Here is an 18,440-nt window from a genome sequence, read left to right as displayed (position 1 = left end):
AGAGATCCACATGCCTTATTTAGATAATGAAGATAAGGATAGCTAACATTTATTAATCTTTTCTCTTTGTAACACACTAAGGGTATAACACACATTATCTCACTTGGCATCTGGCATGGGCAGCAGTGTTGGTGTTTGATGTTCGGCTGAGGAGCCAGACTTGTGTGTGTGCTGGGAGGGGGTGTTTTCTGCGCACTGTTGTGGTCTGCAGAGGTACCTGCATGCCAGGCCAAACTGTCCGTCAGGAAACACCTTTAGATCTAGACTAGCAGACGCTAGAGGCCCGAGTTCTGCTTCACAGAGTCTGCAGGAAATAAATGAACGAAGTTGAGGGCAGGTGTTAACAATCATCTGTTTCAACCGCAAAAGTACCTGAATATAGAACAGAATTTGTCAAGCCTGGCGCACAGCAGGAGCACCTGGATGCCCGGGACCCATCCACAGAGGGTGTGATTAGATTGGCCTGGGGAGACACCAGGGCACAGGCATTTTTAAGAGCTCCCCAGCCAGGGCTGAGAAACACTGGTACAGGTTTGATTGCAGCAAGATGAATCGGGGTGGCTGAGGAAGGGAAGGGGCAGAGACCAAATTGAACAAAACAAAACATCTATTCCCAGACTGGATCTCTCTTAAGCATTTGCCAAATTGGTTTTGTGCTATCCTTTAGAACAGTGGTCTTCAAATTTAGTATGCATCAGAGTCACCTTGAGGTTTCCTTAAAGCAGATTGCTGGACCTACCCCCAGAGTTTCTAATTTAGCAGCTCTGGGGTGGGCTCAAGAATTTGCATTTCTAACAAGTTCCCAGGTGATGCTGATACTGCTGGTCCCAGAAGCCAGTTTCTTTGCTATTAAGACCTTCACTGCAACGTACAGAAGGATGCCTATATTTCTTATTTTCTACTTATTCTCAACTCTTTTTTACTGAAGCAAAAAAATACAAACAAAAGTGAAAACAGGCCGGGCACGGTGCATGCCTGTAATCCCAGCACTTTGGGAGGTGGATCACCTGAGGTCAGGAGCTTGAGACCAGCCTGGCCAACATGGTGAAACTCCACCTCTACTAAAAATACAAAAAGCAGACGGACATGGTGGCACGTGCCTGTAATCCCAGCTACTCAGGAGGCTGAGGCAGGAGAATTGATTGAACCCAGGAGGCAGAGGTTGCAGTGAGCCGAGATGGCACCACTGTACTCCAGCCTGGACGAAAGTGAGATTCCACCTCAAAAAAAAAAAAAAAAGTGAAAATATGTGAAATCATTCATAATCCAATGATAGCCACAGTAGACAGCTTTTTTTTCCACATAATACATAGTATGTATACAGATTTTCTTTCAGAAATTATAATGGTCATATGAAGAATGTGTTTGCATCTAGAAAGATATTTATGCATTATTTCAAGGTCCTTATACAATCTATATAATACAGAAAATCTATATAATTTTTGCTATGAGTTTAGAATTATAACAAAGTTTATTTCTTTTGATAATATCTTCAATATTATGTAATAAAAATAACTTTAAAAATCTATAGCTATTTTAACAAAGGTTAAAGAGGCCACAGTCTTGTTAAAATGCTATTTAAGTTGAGGTCTAGTGGTATTATTTTGGTAAAACCCCTGATATGTTAAAATTGTAGTAGGATCTTTTATCAAGCTACATAGCTTGACCCATAAATGGTTTTCATTTATGAAACCAGAATATCTCCACAGAGGAGATCCATAGAAAAAAGAAATCAGAATAAAGTCAGGAGATACTAAAGGGTCTCCACGTTTATAACCCTTTTCTTAATTGAGAATAGTCGCGAATAGCGAAGACTAAGAGTGGCATGCATTCAGAATTTGTCTCTCACATGTAGGACAAGAGTTAGAAAACCAGCCCACACCACCTGGCAGATGATGGCACAACTGGATGTGGTTGTTTAATTTGCAGACTAAAAGATTATAGTATTAAAAGGAAGACAGAAAAGAATTTAAACTAGGCCACTACAGTAAAACACAAAAATACAAATGAAGAGACAAAACCTCCACAAAGGACCAGGCAAATAAAAATACTGAAAAGCTGCAACTGTTCTGAATAGTAAGCCTGAAATTAAATTCAGGAATTGCTTAAGGGAGCACGGTCAGGAGCAGCCCCTGAAGGCTGGTGGTAGTCTTCATTCACTACCTCAGGGGAGAAGCCTGTCCTCACTTTCAGAGGTGTGGAGGTGTGGGCCATTCCTGTTGCCTTCCTTCCCTCCCGAAGACAGCCCTGTTCCCCCACCACCTAGAGGTACTTTCAGCAGCACCCAGACACAGTCCTCGATCTTCCCCCTGGGACGGAATGGCACCAACAAAGGAGAGGGCAGTGTTCTCACCCCTGGCTGCACTCCTGAAAACACCTGTCCCGGGCCCCACCCGGGGGCTTCTAATTTAATTGGTCTGGGGTGGGAAACTAAGCAGCAGTTTTGCTTTTTGTTTTTTTGTGTGTGTGTTTTGTTTTTGAGACAGGGTCTTGCTCCATTGCCCAGGGTTGGGGTGCAGTGGTTCAGTCATGGCTTACTGCAGCCTTAAACTCCTAGGCTCAAGCAATCCTTGTGCCTCAGCCTCCTAAAGTGCTGGGATTACAGGCATGAGCCATCGTGCCCAGCCAGTTTTGTTTTCTAGTTGAAGTAATATATAAATAGCCAAAAAAGTGCACAAGTCATGTGTGCAACTCAGTGAATTATCACAAAACATACATTTTTTTATATTTGCATAACTGGATATATCACAATTTGTCTATTCTGCTGGGCATTTGAGTTGTTTCTAGTTTGAGCAATTACAAATAATGCTGCTGCAAACATCCTTGCATGTGCCTTCCAGTGCATGTGCACACACTTTTATCTGGGTAGAAACTGAGGAGCAGAATTGCTGGATTGCAGGGTAGGTTTTGGTTAAATTTTAGTAGATGCTGCCAAACTGCTTTTCAAAGTGATTCTACCAATTTATACTCCCATTAGCAATGTTTGTGAATTCTAGTTGCTCCGCAATGTTTGTGAATTCTAGTTGCTCCACATTCTAGCAAGAAAGCAGTATACGTAAAAGCTCCCTGGGTGATTCTGCTGTGCATGAGGAGAAGAACCACCAATGCCATCATATATCACATGCTTTGCAAATGGCGTATGGTCTCACGTGTGCTGGAGTGCTAGGGATACAGGGCATAGACTATGATGTCTTCACGACTATCCAGGAAGAAAACAGTACAGACATTTGTGTTCCCTTTTTGCTAATGAGGACACAACTCAAAGTTAATTGACTTACCAGAAGTAACACAGCCATGTAGTGACAGTCAGGACTAAAACCCAGAATTCTTGATTTCCATCCCTTTGCTTGTCCCAACATACAACACAGCCTTATTCAGAAGATGTCCAGTGTATAGAGGTTTGGGGCAAATCGGATGTCAAGGCACCTTCTCAGTTGTTTGAGAGTTTCTGTACCAGAGTTTAAGAAAAAAAAGAAAGCAGAATAAATGACTCAGACTTTCCCTGCCACCAAAGTCTCAGGCCTTGGTTGTGAAAAACACAGAGACCCTCCCTTCAGACAGGAATGAAGAACAGGAAATGTGTCCCTTCTGTGCCTGGGACTCTACACAACCAGAAAAGTGAAGGGTGCCTTCAGGAGCAATTTGGCCTGAGTGTCCCTCAGACCAGCTAGGCTCTGACCCCCAGCTCTTCCCTGTCCTCACCGGGTGACCTTAGACAAAGGGTTCAATTTCTTTGAGTCTCGATTTCCTCATTAGTAAAATAGGAATAATAATATACATACTTTAGGTTCTAAGAAGTGAATATTATCTATAAAAACAATAGTGAGCATTTAATACAATGTAGATTTTTTTAATTTTTATTTTTAGACAGTGTCTTGCTCTGTTACCCAGGCTGGAGTGCAGTGGTGCTATCATAGCTTACTGTAACCTCAAACTCCTGGGCTCAAGCAATCCTACTGCTTCAGCCTCCTGAGTTGCTGGGATTACAGACATGTACCACCAAGCCCAGCTAATTTTTAAATTTTATTTACTTATTTATGTAGAGATGGGGTCTCACTGTGTTGCCCAGGCTGGTCTGAAGTCCTGGGCTAAGGCCATCCTCCCACCCCAGCTTCTCAAAGTGCTAGCATTACAGATGTGCACCACTGCGCCCAGCCTGATATTCTTAATATTACCAGAAACAGCCCATGAGTCCTCTACATCTTCAATTTTTCCCTCTCTACTGAATCCTGTTTTTTCCTCTCTATTGGATCTTTTCCATAAATATAAAAGGCAATTATTTCTCCTATTTTTTTTTTTTTTTTTGAGACAGGGTCTTGCTCTGTCACCCAGGCTGGAATGCAGCGATGCAATCATGGCTCACTGCCACCTCGACCTCCCAGGCTCAGGCGATCCTCCCACCTCAGCCTCCTGAATAGCTGGGACCACAGACATGCACCACCACACCTGGCTAATTTTTGTATTTTTTGTAGAGATGGGGTTTCATCATGTTTCCCAAGCTGGTCTCAGACTCCTGGGCTCAAGGGATCTGCCCACCTCAGCCTCCTAAAGTGCTGGGATTATAGGAGTGAGCCACCACACCCAGCTCTCCTATCTTTAAAAAAACTCTCCCAACTCTTCTTCCTCCTCTACTTCCATTTCTCTCTTCCATTTACAACTAATGTCCTTCAAAGAGTTGTCTGTGGTCACTGATTCCAATTCTTTGTTTGTTTGCTTGTTTGTTTGTTTACGGAGACAGAGTTTCGCTCTGTCAGCCAGGCTGGAGTGCAATGGTGCCATCTTGGCTCACCGCAACCTCCGCCTCCCGGGTTCAAGCGATTCTCCTGCCTCAGCTTCCTGAGGGGCTGGTATTACAGGCATGTGCCACCACACCTGGCTAATTTTGTATTTTGAGTAGGGACGGGGTTTCTACATGTTGGTCAGGCCGGTCCTGAACCCCCGACCTCAGGTGATCTGCCTGCCTAGGCCTCCCAATGTTTCTTCATTTTTTAACCTTTTCTATGAGACTTTCACCCTCTCCACTCCATTGGCACAGCTCTTTTCAAGGTCACCAATGACTTTGACTTTCCTAAATGCAATAGTGGATTCCCCAGTCCTCATCTTACTTGCTCCATCAGCAGCACTGGGCATGGTCAATTGCTCCCTTTTTGATTCATCTTTGCTTGGCTTCCAGGATACACAACACACTCTCCTTATTTTCCTCCTGTCTCACTGGCTGGCCCTCCTGTCTTTTTTGCTTGTTTTCCTCTTCTTCGTAATCACAAACACTAGACTGTTTCAGAGTTCATGCCTTGGACTTCTCTTTTCCATCTACCATCATTTTCTCAAAAGTCTCATCATCTTTTGGCTTTATTTTATTTTACTTTATTTTTGAGACAGAGTCTTGCTGTCGCCCAGGCTGGAGTGCAGTGACGCGTTCTTGGCTCACTGCAACCTCCGCCTTCCTGGTTCAAGTGATTCTAATGCCTCAGCCTCCCAAGTAGCTGGGACCACAGGTGTGCGCCACCATGCCTGGCTAATTTTTGTATTTGTAGTAGAGATGGGGTTTTGCCATGTTGGCCAGGTTAGTCTCGAACTCCTGGCATCAAATGATCCACTCGCCTCAGCCTCCCAAAGTGTTGGGATTACAGGTGTGAGCCACGGCACCCAGCCATCATCTTTTGGCTTCAAATGCCATTTATTAATTCCAGACTCCCAAAATTTATCTCCAGGCCCTGGCCTCTCCACTGAATTCCAAACTGACTAGTTACTTGGCCTTTCCACTAGGACATCTCACAGGGATGTCAACTCCCGTAACTGAATACCTGATCTTCCCTAAACCTGGACCCGTTAAGTCGTCTCTTTCAGTTCATGGCAATTCCCTTTTTTTAGTTGCTCAAGTCAAATTCCCTGGATTACTGCAATAGTCTCCTAACTGGTCTCACCCTTGTCCTTCACAGTTTATTCTCCATCTCCCAGGTCCAAGCGATTCTCCTGCCTCAGTCTCCCGAGTAACTCTATTTTCAAAATATTTCCAGAATCTCACAACTTCTCAATGTCTCAATTACTACTGCCCTGGTCTAAGATGCTTTCTTCTCTTCCCTGGATTACTGCTATAGTCTCCTACCTGGTCTCACCCTTGTCCTTCACAGTTTATTCTCAACCCAGCAGCCAGAGTGGTCTTGTTAAAATGTAACTCGGATCTTGTCCCTGCACTGCTTAGATTATACAGTGGCTTCCCATCTGGTTCAGAGTAGATCCAAGTCCTAAGAAAAGCCCTCCATGACCCCCACCTACACACCTACACCTTTCTGACATCACCTTCTACTCTTTCCCATGCTCACCCTGTTCTCAATTCAGCCGCGCTGGCCTGCGGATGGATCCCTAACCTTGCCAGGCTTGCTCCTGCCTCTGGCCTTTGCACTTGTTCTTTGTGCTGGGAATGCTTCACCTCCTGATGTTCTCATGCCTCTTCCCTCCTCCTCCCTTTTTTTGTTTGTTTGTTTGTTTTTGAGACAGAGTCTTGCTTTGTCACCTAGGCTGAGTAGCGCAATCTCTGCCCACTGCAACCTCTGCCTCTCGGGTTCAAGTGATTCTCCTGCCTCAGCCTCCAGAGTAACTGGGATTACAAGCTCCTGCTACCACGGATTCTCCTGCCTCAGCCTCCCGAGTAGCTGGGATTACAGGCTCCTGCTACCACGCCCGGCCAATTTTTGTATTTTTAGTAGAGACAGGGTTTCGCCATGTTGGCCAGGCTGGTCTTGAACTCCTGACCTCAGGTGATCTGCCCACCTCGGCCTTACAAAGTGGTGGGATTACAGGCATGAGCCACTGTGCTGGCCCAGGTCTTTAACTGTCACCTTCTCAGTGCTGCTTTCCCTGGCCACTCTCCTTTATTTTTTCCCTAGCACTTCTCACCACCGAACACACTCGCACACACGTGTGCACACACGCTTGCTGTTATTATTAATCTTATTTATTGCTTGTTTTCCTCAATAGAACGTACATGGCATGAGCGCTGCAGGGTTTTTGTGATTTCAGTTCACTCCGTTTTCCCCAGCACCTGGAGCAGTGCTTACCTGTAATACAAGCTCAGTAGATGTTGCTTTAATGAATGAATTAGTCCCTATTCACAAAGGAAAAACAAAACATCCTTCGCGAAAAGAGCTCCCGGGGGAAACCCTAAGAGGTCTTTGGCCCGAGAGAAACACAGTTAAAAAGTTGAAGGGGGAAATTGTTTTGGTTTTCCCCTTTCTTTCTAAAAGTTCCATTTAAGGAAGACTAGCCAGGCCTGGCCTAGCAATCCCTTTCTAATCCTTAATATGCCTTAATGAGAATGCAGAAATGAGTGGGAGTGTAGCAGGCCAATTCTCCCTGACAATCGCACAGACAGGCCTGCATGACAGTCGCACAGACAGGCCTGCGTAGCACCCGTTACACAGACAGATTTCCACAGCGCTGCCTGAACATTGAGCAAATAGTTAAACCTAGAGAAATCAGTGCTGAGACATCCAAGCTAGAAATGAAACATACAGTCAGTAGGAGCCTTGCATGGGCTTCTCCCTTGCTGGAGCAAACCAAAATAATAGAGACAGTTTTACATTCCTAGTGCCAGGACCCATCTCAGGTCGACAAAATCTGAGACAAGTCAAGGTTACAGAGGCAGCTGTTTTAATAAATTCATTGGGAAGTCTAAGGCAGCTCTCCAGACCAAGCTGTAAAATAGATAAGATAGAAATAATCACTCCGTACTACCATAGACAGGCCTTGAAGGTACTGGGGCCCTTTTAATCGGACTTAGCATTTCTTTTTTTTGCCTCTGACCTTCTAGTTGAAACAAAATCAGTTACCAGTAGACTTAGGCGAATGCTAGACTGCACTAAGAAAATTTTAAAACTTTTGAGTTGGTCTGGTGGAATTATCTCTGGCCTTCTCCCTGTACCCGGCTATAGTAGTCAATTCCCTTCTTTCCTAGTTTGTCTGCTTCTTGTTATTGGGCCTCCAGAAAATGCAGCCGGATCTAGCTTGGTTCCGGGAACAGGAGTGGGAGCCTGGGGGTACCGCAAGGAAAAGGGAAAGAGAGAAGACAAATGCAGGGCGGACAATCCAAGGAATGCCTGATCCACGGGAACTGGACTTGCCCAGGGTCTTTTCTGCCTCTAATAAGTTCCGAAGCAGGTTCTCCACATGTGCCCCTGCTCGATGCTCTCTCCCAGGTTCATTGCTCCTCCTATCCAAAGACTTCTGCCTGCTTGCCTCACTAATGGTGCCTCTTTTAGGTTGTGTCACAGCCTTCCCATTAAAAATTCCCATCATCCTGGTCAGGCACGGTGGTTCACGCCTATAATCCCAGCACTTCGGGAGCCCGAGGTGGGCGGATCACTTGAGGTCAGGAGTTCGAGACCAGCCTGGGAAACATGGTGAAACCCCATCTCTACTAAAAAAAATACAAAAAAAAAAATTAGCAGGGTGTGGTGGCTCACGCCTGTAATCCCAGCTATTCAGGAGGCTGAGGCAGGAGAATCACTTGAACCCAGGAGGCAGAGGCTGCACTTAGCTGAGATTGCAACACTGCACTCCAGTCTGGGTGACTAAGCAAGACTCTATCTCAAAAAAAAAAAAAAAAAAACCAACACTATCCAGTGGCATGTCCTAAGAAAAAAATTAAAAAGCTATTTTCAGCCTGTGTAAATTAAAGGTGGGAGAGGGTGGAGGAGATGCTGACAGCCCCAGTGCCTCGTAGAGAGGGGGCAGTTTGCTTTGCTCATTTATATACAGTAGTGATCACTGAATGGCCAACCCATCCTCCAGCTGGGACCAGCCATCAAAGACAGATGAGGCAGCCACTTACCTAGTGTGATCAGAGGGAGACCAAAGACTCTGTTGCACCAACCCCTTGCCACGGTATTTACTGTGCTCTGATCAGGATAGCCCTTCCTTGGGTAAAGACCCCATGTTTCCAGGGGCCACCTTTCAAAGCCCCAGATGTCCTTGTGGAATGCAGAGGGTTCAATCCAAGACAATCTTTTACACCTGCCAGTTCCAAAAGAGGTCTACACCATATGTGTCTAAATATTTAAAAGTTATAATCAAGCCAACAAACTGATGAAATATGTTCCATCTTCCTACCCTGATGACAATTTGGAAGGCTGGGTTCAACTTCAGAATTCTCAGACTCTACTTAGACTTCTCTGCCAGAAGTGGTGGCACATGAAGGGCCAGCCAGCCCCTAGCCCCAGCTAATGTCCAGCCTCCCTTCTCCTCCCACCCTAGATCCCTCCCACACCACAGGGGCCTCCCGTATAGGTATGTGGGCACCCCTGCCTGCACTTTCAAGCTCTGTCCAGCTGCCCCTTGGGTACTCTGGGCTTTGGGATGCACACACCACGAACGTAGTCTGCCCTTGAGAGCACCGACACTGGGAACAGGCCTGCGGGAGAGCTGGGGCTCTTTGAGTTCTCAGGTTCCCAAACTGTGATCTTGAAGGAGAGCATGGGCTCCGGGCTGGGGAGGAGTACCCTTGGTCCTAAGGACTCTTCACCCCATGGAGAGGGGCATGGCAGCCCCTCTAAAGTGCAGGACTCAGGGCAAGGGCCCTCTTGCCAGTTCTAATGAGTGAAGCAGAGGACAGAGAGATACCAAGGAAGAGAGAAAGGAGAATGTGTGGACAGCATGGGATGCTCCCTGGGGAGGAGCTCACAGTGAGGAGTCCCTGGGCCGCCAGGGGGCCATCCCAAGATTGGGGAAAGAAAAGCTAGGAAAGCAGGAATGTGAAAGGAGGTGAGTGGAAAGTAAAAAGGCACTGAAAACAAACCTACTTGATAACAAACCTTGCTCTCTTTGGGTATATTTTATTCATGTATGTGTGATGCATTTTTTGTTTGTTTGTTTGTTTGTTTTGAGACAGAGTCTCGCTCTATCTCCCAGGCTGGAATGCAATGGTGCGATCTCGGCTCACTGAAACTTCTGCCTCCTAGGTTCAAGTGATTCTCATGCCTCAGCCTCCCAAGTAGCTGGGATTACAGGAGCCTGCCACCACACCTGGCTAATTTTTGTATTTTTAGTAGAGACAGGATTTCACCATGTTGGCTAGACTGGTCTCGAACTCCTAACCTCAGGTGATCTGCCTGCCTCAGCCTCCAAAATGCTGGGATTACAGGCATGAGCCACGGTGCCCAGCCGATGTATGCATTTTTAATTGAACCATTAATCCTACTCCCCAGTTCATGGCACATCATCATCATCCTTATTATATATTTGCGTGGTAAAAGGTCACTTTTGTTTTATTTATGTATTTATTTCCTTTCATTTTCATTCCCCAATGCCCACCCCACATCCCCATTGGCAACAATTTTGTACACACAGGGGGCCATCCTGACCCCTCTCTCTTCACTCCTGCATGCAATAGCCCTGTCTGAACCCAGGAACCATTCCTCTACATAGATCTGTTATGTCTCTTCAAAGTAGTCGTGCATCCTCCATCTCCAGGACAGGATATAGCTGGTTCCCTCCTAGGCCGTGCAGGAAGACTAGAATATGTTAAAACTTCTAGAAGGCCTTGTTAAGCCTAGAATGGACTTTTGCATAGATCACCCCACCTTGGACCCTGTAGAAAGGAAGTGCCAAAATCCCATTAGAAGTCATTTTCATCTGTAAATAAGTCCCTAACATGTTTTATTATTATGTTATTTTGAAGCCTATTACATTCCAGTATCATATTTTAATCTCCTAAAAAAGAGTTTGTCATAAATGTCCTACAGTGGATAATGTGCCTGTACTAATTTTTTTTCCCCAGAAAACGGTCTAAGTTTCTGGCTACCACATGTATAATAGTAATTATCATTCTTTATCTTTTATATTGCAGTTATCTCCTTCAGTCATTTCCTGATAATAAATCATTTTGTTTTGTCATTTCTATTACCTTGGCATACCAGAAACTTGGGTAGATTTTTATTAACATAAAATAGTTGATTGACTCCTAATTATAGCATCCAAAGTGCAGACATTTCAAATCTGGCTGTCATCCAGTCTGTCCCTGGATCTAAGGCAAAAAAAAATAAAAAATAAAAAATAAAATAAAATAAAGGAAATCTGGTTGTTTCATAGGAGTGTGTGTGCGTGTGCATGTGTGTGTGTGTTAAAAAATAATTTATATATCTAAATTATCCTGAGGCCAATTTAAAATAAACTTTTAGCATCGATCCTAGTTTTCCCCTTTAATAACACATTTATATCTTTTTCTTCTTTTTGTATTTAGAGACAAGGTCTCACTTTGTTGCCCAGGTTGGTCTTGAACCCTGAGCTCAAGGGATCCTCCTGCCTCAACTTGCCAAAGTGCTGGAATTACAGGTGTGAGCCACTGCACTCAGCCAGATTTAAATCTTAATATGAACTAAATGACCCTTTCAGCCAGAACTGGCATCTTCCAGTAATTTCCCAAAATGACAAACACAAAGAGGCGAGGCATGCAACCCGTGTTCTCTAGGCCTTTTAGAAAACATGGAGTTGTTCCTTTGGCCACATATATGCCAATCTACGAGAAAGGTGATATTGTAGACATAAGGGAATGTGTACTGTTCAAAAAGGAATGTCCCACAAATGTTATCACGGCGAGACTGGAAGAGTCTACAGTGTACCACAGCATGCTGTTGGCATTGTTGTAAACAAACGAGTTGAGGGCAAGATTCTTGCCAAGAGAATTAATGTGGGTATTTATTGAGCACAGCCACCATAGCATTATTAAGCACAGCCGCCATAGCTTCCTGAAACATGTGACGGAAAATGATCAGAAAAAGAAGGAAGCCAATGAGGAAGGCACTTGGGTTCAACTGAGGTGCCAGCCTGCTTCACCCGGAGAAGTGCACTGTGTGAGAGCCAACAGGAAACAGCCTGAGCTGCTGGACTCTCTTCCCTATGATGAATTCATGGTGTAATCGGTGTAAAAAAAAATTAAAAGACCTCTGGAATGTTAAAAAAAAAAAAAGGAAAGAAAAAAAGAAAACAACAACAACAAATAAATAAATAAATAAATGCACCCTGACCAAAATTGCTAAACAGTTTTTTCCAATCCCATTTATTTTGGTTTTCTAGAAATGTGAACATATGATAAGTTGTGTGGGAAATTGTACGCGTGTGGTATTAGCAGGGGCAGCTTATTATTAAGATGTCTCTGGTGGTAGTAATGTTTCTATGATATCATAGTTGGAAGTTATTTCATTGAAAAAGGTAAGATATTGTAAATAAGAGTTAAATCCATGGTTCTAAAAACCATGCCTGAAGACCAGCTCTTAGGGAATATGGGCTCTGAGGATCAGGACAGGAGAGACGGCAGCAATTGGTCCAGGGAGATGCTCTCCCATCCTGAGAGTCAGAGTTGCCCCATTGCCTTTGCAGTCCCCTCCTTGTTAATCTAAAGTGTGGTTCCTAGGAAACTAAGGAGTTGTCACCAAGGGAGAGTTTAGATGTTTTATCAGATTAGAATTTAAATACTTGATCAATGGGTGCTAACATAATTAGGTCCTAACAAAATTGCAGGCAAACTCTAAATGAAGAAGTGCCTTTGTCGCTGCTGCCCTAATTGGGGTTTGGAGGTATCTCAGGACTCAAGCTGGGAGATCTTTCCTATCCAGGGCAGCTGTTAGCTCACGAAGGATTTTTGTGCAAATTAGGGAAGGTCCTCCAGATAGACTGACAGAGCCTGCACCCAAGGTGCCTGGCCAGGAGTGTGGGGCCTGGGCTATAGCCCCCACCATAGCCTCCACAGTACATGTGGCTGTCCTTCTGTGTCAGTGTTCAAACAAGTTCTAGCCTCCGCCTGGACACCCTGTCTCCTTCCAGTGACTACTTTAAACCTCAGTTCCCCTTTCCACCCTTCTGTAAAGTCACCAGTAGTTCCATGTGGCTAAGCCCAAGGAACTGGTTTTGTTCCTCATATTACTGCCCACTTAGGAAACTCTGACCCTGCGGATCACTCTCTCCTTAAAATGCTCTTGCCTCTGCCTCTGTGACGCCACACGCTCCTTGGGTTTCTCCTCCTACTCTCCTTTTTCCTCTTAGTTTGGGGCTTCCTCCTTGCAACCATGTTTACATGTAAGCTTCACTCAAGCCTCAGTCCTGACCTTCCTCTCTTCCTATTCTAGACTCTTTCCATGACCTCAGATATGATTCCCACAGCCAGGGAAAGCCTTATTTCTCTATCTTCACGTCCATCCCGGAGGGGACAGTACTGGATCACCTCCCCTGGCTGTCTCTCCACCATTTACCACTCTTTTCCAAAGACCAGGTAAATAAACCGATGGGGGGATGGAAGTGGGGTTTGGGGAAAGGCTGCATAAGCTCTAGGGAGCCAAACTGGACCATATGGGTGGTCTGGCAATTTCACCAAGGGGCCTCTGCCTCTGCCGAGGGGAGGTCCACAGCGGAGTGGGGAGATTCAGTGCAGGGGAAGGCATTAGGAAGATTAATGGTGTCTGCAGAGTCCCAGCTGCATTTTCCAATCCAACTTTATCAGCAATAAAGTTGATATTGATCCCTAGCTGTGGACTCATTCTACTTCTCAGTTGGTTCCAACTCAGTGGAAGGTAGATGATGTGTACGTCTACCACCACCCTCAAAACCCGCACAGGGCCCAAAGCCCAGGAAAGCTTAAGGAACAGGCACAGGGATGGAGACTTAAGATACACCCAGTAAGAAGGATGCTTTGGACAGGAGGGGATTCTAGGTCCTTGACATATTTAGGATACAGCAGTTTAATGAGACTGGTGTCACAGGACCTCAGCAAACTCAGGCCTTTGCTACCTCAGTATACACAGGTTGCGCAGACTTTTGTAACTGATAGATCTAAGCAGGTGCAGCCAACATTAGAGGAATCGTTCAGTCACTTAAAACTTGCAGAGCTTCAGTGACTACATTCTTTAGATATCAGTAGTTGGGATACTTTTTTGTCGTGCCTACCATGCTTCTCAGGCAGGGACAGGCCAAAGGAAGCTAAGCTCCATGTGGGCTACAGCTTCGGTTCTCAAACTCTCACATGCATAAGAGTCACTGAGTAAGCTTATTAAAATACAGTTTCCTGGGCTTCCACTCCATGATTGAGTAGGTCTGGGGTAAAACCTAGGAATCTGCATTTCTAACAAGTTCCTAGGTGATGCTACTGGTCTGAGGACCACTGGGTTAGAGTACACTAGCCTGTGTGGTTCTAGCCTTCCACGCATTCAATCAACTGCTTCAAATTCTCTTCCTATTTATGTTATGTTGACCTGAATCCGATTTTAGGGCCAAGAAAAGAACTGTGGTGGAATTAATATCCTGATTCTGTACACTTACCTCCAGACTCCTAGAATCACCCTCAAAACCCATGGCATAGTTTAAAGTCCTCTGTAGATTTGTTACTTAACCCTGGCCATGGTTTTGATCAGAGATCCAGATTTGGAGGTTCAGCCACAGAGGGTAGTGGCTTTTTATCAATGAACAGATAGAGAAACTGGGGACCTTATTTTACAGGTGGCTGGCCATCTTTTGGGGCATTAATGAAAATATTAGTAAAACCAAAGATTAAGAGGAATAGGTTGGATGGGGTGGCTCACACCTGTAATCCCAGCACTCTGGGAGAACAAGGAGGGGAGACTGCATGCCTCCAGGAGTTTGAGACCAGCCTGGGCAACATAATGAGACCTCATCTCTAAAAAAAAATAAATAAATAATTAACCAGGAGTGGCTGTTTATAAATGCCTATAGTCCCAGCTACACAGGAGGCTGAGATGGGAGGATTGCTTGAGCCCGGGATATCAAGGCTGCAGTGAGCCATGATTGTACCACTGCACTTAGTTAGCCTGGGCACAGAGCAAGACCCTGTCTAAAAAAAAAAAAAAAGAAAAAAAAGAAAAAAACTGGCCAGGCATGGTGGCTCATGCCTGTAATCCCAGCACTTTGGAAGGCTGAGGCAGGCAGATCACTCGAGGTCAGGAGTTTGAGACCAGCCTGGCCAACATGGCGAAACCCCGTCTCTACTAAAAATACAAAAATTAGCCAGGTATGGTGGCGCATGCCTGTAATCCCAGCTACTAGGGAAACTGAGGTAGGAGAGTCACTTGAACCCGGGAGATGGAGGTTGCAGTGAGCCAAGATCACGCCCCTACACTCCAGCCTGGGCAACAGAGCAAGACTCCATCTCAAAAAAAAAAAAAGAAACCAAAAAACCAAAAATGAATAGTAAAAAGACCTGTAGCAAGAACATACTGTCTCCAAGAATCAAGGAGGAGCTGAACTGGTTGAGACATGTTGACCTTGAAGTCAGAATGAGAGCAGTTGGAGAGAAAGAGAAGTAATGCAGCTAGGCTGATAATGGGGGAAGGGAGGACAGCAGGGGAAGAAGCCTGGGGTTCAGCCAGAGACAAACCTGGGTTGTTTGCAGCCAGTGTCCATTCTGACTGGCTAAAGCTGAGCCTTACCACCACTGCCATGTAGAGGGAAGGATTTCCTTAAGAGAAATGTTTTGATTGTGAAGGCAAGACTAGTCCAATCTAAAAGGCAAAGGGAGATATGCTTGGACCCAACCGCTCTCAAATAAGGTATTATTAATAGAGACTCTTTTCCTTTGGCTACTACTAGGCCAGAAAGGGTGACTCGGGTCCAAAGAACTCCAACAAAAAAGGAGAGACTTCAGAGAAGAGAATGGAATAATCTGCACACCTATCCCACCCTCAACCAGGGAGCATAGTTCCAGGAAGCTCTTGAGAGGTCCTCTCTTAAAAGGTCAGATAAGGAGTCAACAGTAAGTTTAATTGGGGAAATCGCCCTTTAAAGACTACAAAAGTTATACCAGGTAGTCGTGCAACTGTGGCCGGATTTGGGGAGGGAGGTCTGGGAAGATGGGCACAGAATGTGTCCAGCATTACCAGTGAGTTTCAAGGTGGTTCAATTAGAATACTACAGGTGGGAATATAGTCATGGTATGTACCTTGAGGGGACATACCCAGGAAACTTTTGGAGGGGCCCTTTCAGAGAAGGCACAGGAAGATGAAGTGAGCTGCAGTGAACCAGGCAGGACAGTGGTAGATGGAATCCAGGCCCAGGTTAGATAATTGGTCCAAAAGGACAAAACCACCTGCAAGGAGAAAGAAGGACAAGATATGTTTCAACAGTCATGTTGTTAGCAGATTCAAAACTTCATAATTTCATACTGCTCACTATGGTGTACCCCAAGAAGCAGAACTTAAGGAGCATATCAGAAGAACAAATGTCCTGACTCAAAAACAAAGGGAAATAAAGATGAAAACACTAATCAGTACAGCAAACAGTGCTGGCTGACATGCGATAAAGAAGGAAATGGTCAACTGAAGAAGCAAGGTAAAATGTGAAAGACTGGGCTGCCCTGTCCTAAAAAGAGAAGTGGAACAACAGAGGCATATAGACGATCACACACATATTCCACTTCTCAGTAAAAGACAGAACATAACGTAATCTGCTGCTGCCTTTGACACAGCTTTAATCCTCAAGGCAGGGAAAGGCAGTGCTCTGTGGACCAGCACATGGAAGAGATATTTGTCCTCGCTAGGCCTTAGTGAAAAGCCTCAGAACCACAGACAAACATGTACTAAGAACCTTCTATGTGCCAGGTACTGTTCTAGGCACTGGGAGTACAGCAGTGAACAAAATGAAGACCTCCGCCCCTGGGAACATACATTCCATAGCAGCTTCAGTTGAGGAATCCACTACTAGTGATTCTCCAGATTAAACAAGTGAGAAAACTGCCCCAAGAGGCAGGTATCACAGCCTTATGAAAATCCAGGCAACGGCCGGGCACAGTAGCTCACACCTGTAATCCCAGTACTTCGGGAGGCCAAGGCAGGCAGATCATTTGAGGGCAGGAGTTCAAGACCAACCTGGCCAACGTGGCAAAGCAAAACCCTGTCTCTACTAAAAATACAAAAATCAGCCTGGTGCGGTGGCGTGCACCTGTAATCCCAACTACTTGGGAGGCTGAGGCAGGAGAACCGCATGAACCAGGGAGGCGGGAATTCCAGTGAGCCGAGATTGCACTACTGCACTCCAGCCTGGGTGACAGAGCGAGGGCAATCGCTCCCAGGCATTCAAAAGGGGTGATAAATATTTAGGAATTTTGCATGGCACAACCTTAACAGCTTAAAATCTTCCACAGAGAGAGTATTTACACCAAATGAGAAAATATTGCCAATCAGGGCTTATTCATTTATTTATTTGAGAGAGCCAGTTTACCAGCACACCATTCCAATGGCTGCTTACGAGGGGACATGGGGCTGTGTTCCTGGCTCGACGGGGACACAAGGGAAATGGAAATTAAGGGGCTTTAAATCTACAGAATGGGGAAGAAAGGATTCTGCAGTAACTTTTTTTTAAGCTCCGCCTCCTGGGTTCATGCCATTCTCCTGCCTCAGCCTCCCGAGTAGGTGGGACTACAAGCACCCGCCACCATGCCTGGCTAATTTTTTGTATTTTTAGTAGAGACAGGGCTTCACCATGTTAACCGGGATAGTCTCGATCTCCTGACCTCGTGATCTGCCCGCCTCAGCCTCCCAAAGTGCTGGGATTACAGGCGTGAGCCACCACGCCTGACCCCAGGATTCTCCAGTAACTTCTAAAGCATCACTGAAAATTTCTAAATTTTGCAAGAGGCCAGGAAGGTTTCAATTTCCAGACGTGCCCTAGGCCATAATTAACTTCTTGATGAAAGACTTCTCCTAACACAGTGTAAAGTTCACCAGTCAAGAACTACGGAAAATCGACATAGATTGAGAGGTATTAAGACAAGGCTGATATCTAAAAGTTTTTTTCTTTTCTGTTTTCTCTACTTCCCACAGATACTGCTGGGCCTCTGCTAGGCTTGTTAGCTGGTGCCAATACTATGTGTGTATTCTGGGATTCTGGGGACTTTATTTTGATTGGTGAAGTAGATGTTCATATGATTTTTGTCTGTTCATCAACTGAACCTCTTTCCCCTCCTTAAAAGTCTTGGTGGGAGGCAGAGTCTATCTCCTTTTATAGAAGCATAAAATGTCACTTACTTTCCCAGCTTCCTTTGCAGTCATGTGGCCAAGATGCAGCCATGTGACCAAGGCTCGGCCAGCGAGATGGACCCACTCTGGACTTTGAACCAGGAGTCAGCAATGCACAGATGAGGCCCAACAGAGAATTCCCCATGATGATGGGGACACCGCTTAGTTGCCACCAATGCCTTCTTCAGACTAGTTCATAGGTCATACTACGCAAAGCCAGGTTTTCCTGTCTTCCCTGTAATTCCCCCAACTACCCAATGGACTATGGATAAATTCCTTCTTTGCTTAAATCAGGCAATGTTGGTTTCTGTGGCTCATAACCTAGAATCAGGACTGATATAACTGGTCTAACTGCTGTAGGGGCCAGCAGATTAGTTCATGTTTTCTAAGTCAGGTGTGGGGCTGGTGCTGGGATAATCTTCTCTGTCC

The 18,440-nt window shown here is 45.2% G+C and overlaps 1 long non-coding RNA gene across 2 annotated transcripts in view; it reads right to left on the bottom strand.

Moving 5' to 3' along the window:
* Positions 1 to 21: 21 nt before the first annotated feature.
* The window catches only part of LOC129531609 (uncharacterized), a 40,484-nt gene continuing 22,065 nt past the window's right edge, over positions 22 to 18,440 (bottom strand). Inside the window, exons 1-4 of one of the 2 annotated variants that reach the window (XR_008676891.2) lie at positions 18,021 to 18,251; positions 15,938 to 16,084; positions 3,279 to 3,448; positions 22 to 304 (exon numbers count right to left, since the gene is read on the bottom strand). This is a non-coding gene — a long non-coding RNA (uncharacterized lncRNA). Of the gene's footprint in view, positions 305 to 3,278; positions 3,449 to 15,937; positions 16,085 to 18,020; positions 18,252 to 18,440 lie in introns of those variants that run through there. The other variant, XR_010129974.1, reaches the window with a different exon arrangement.

This window comes from Gorilla gorilla, chromosome 12 (assembly GCF_029281585.2).
Source record: "Gorilla gorilla gorilla isolate KB3781 chromosome 12, NHGRI_mGorGor1-v2.1_pri, whole genome shotgun sequence".
Taxonomy (NCBI): Eukaryota; Metazoa; Chordata; class Mammalia; order Primates; family Hominidae; genus Gorilla; species Gorilla gorilla.
Note: the sequence above shows the minus strand (reverse complement) of the source record. Positions and strands in the feature narration are given on the sequence as shown.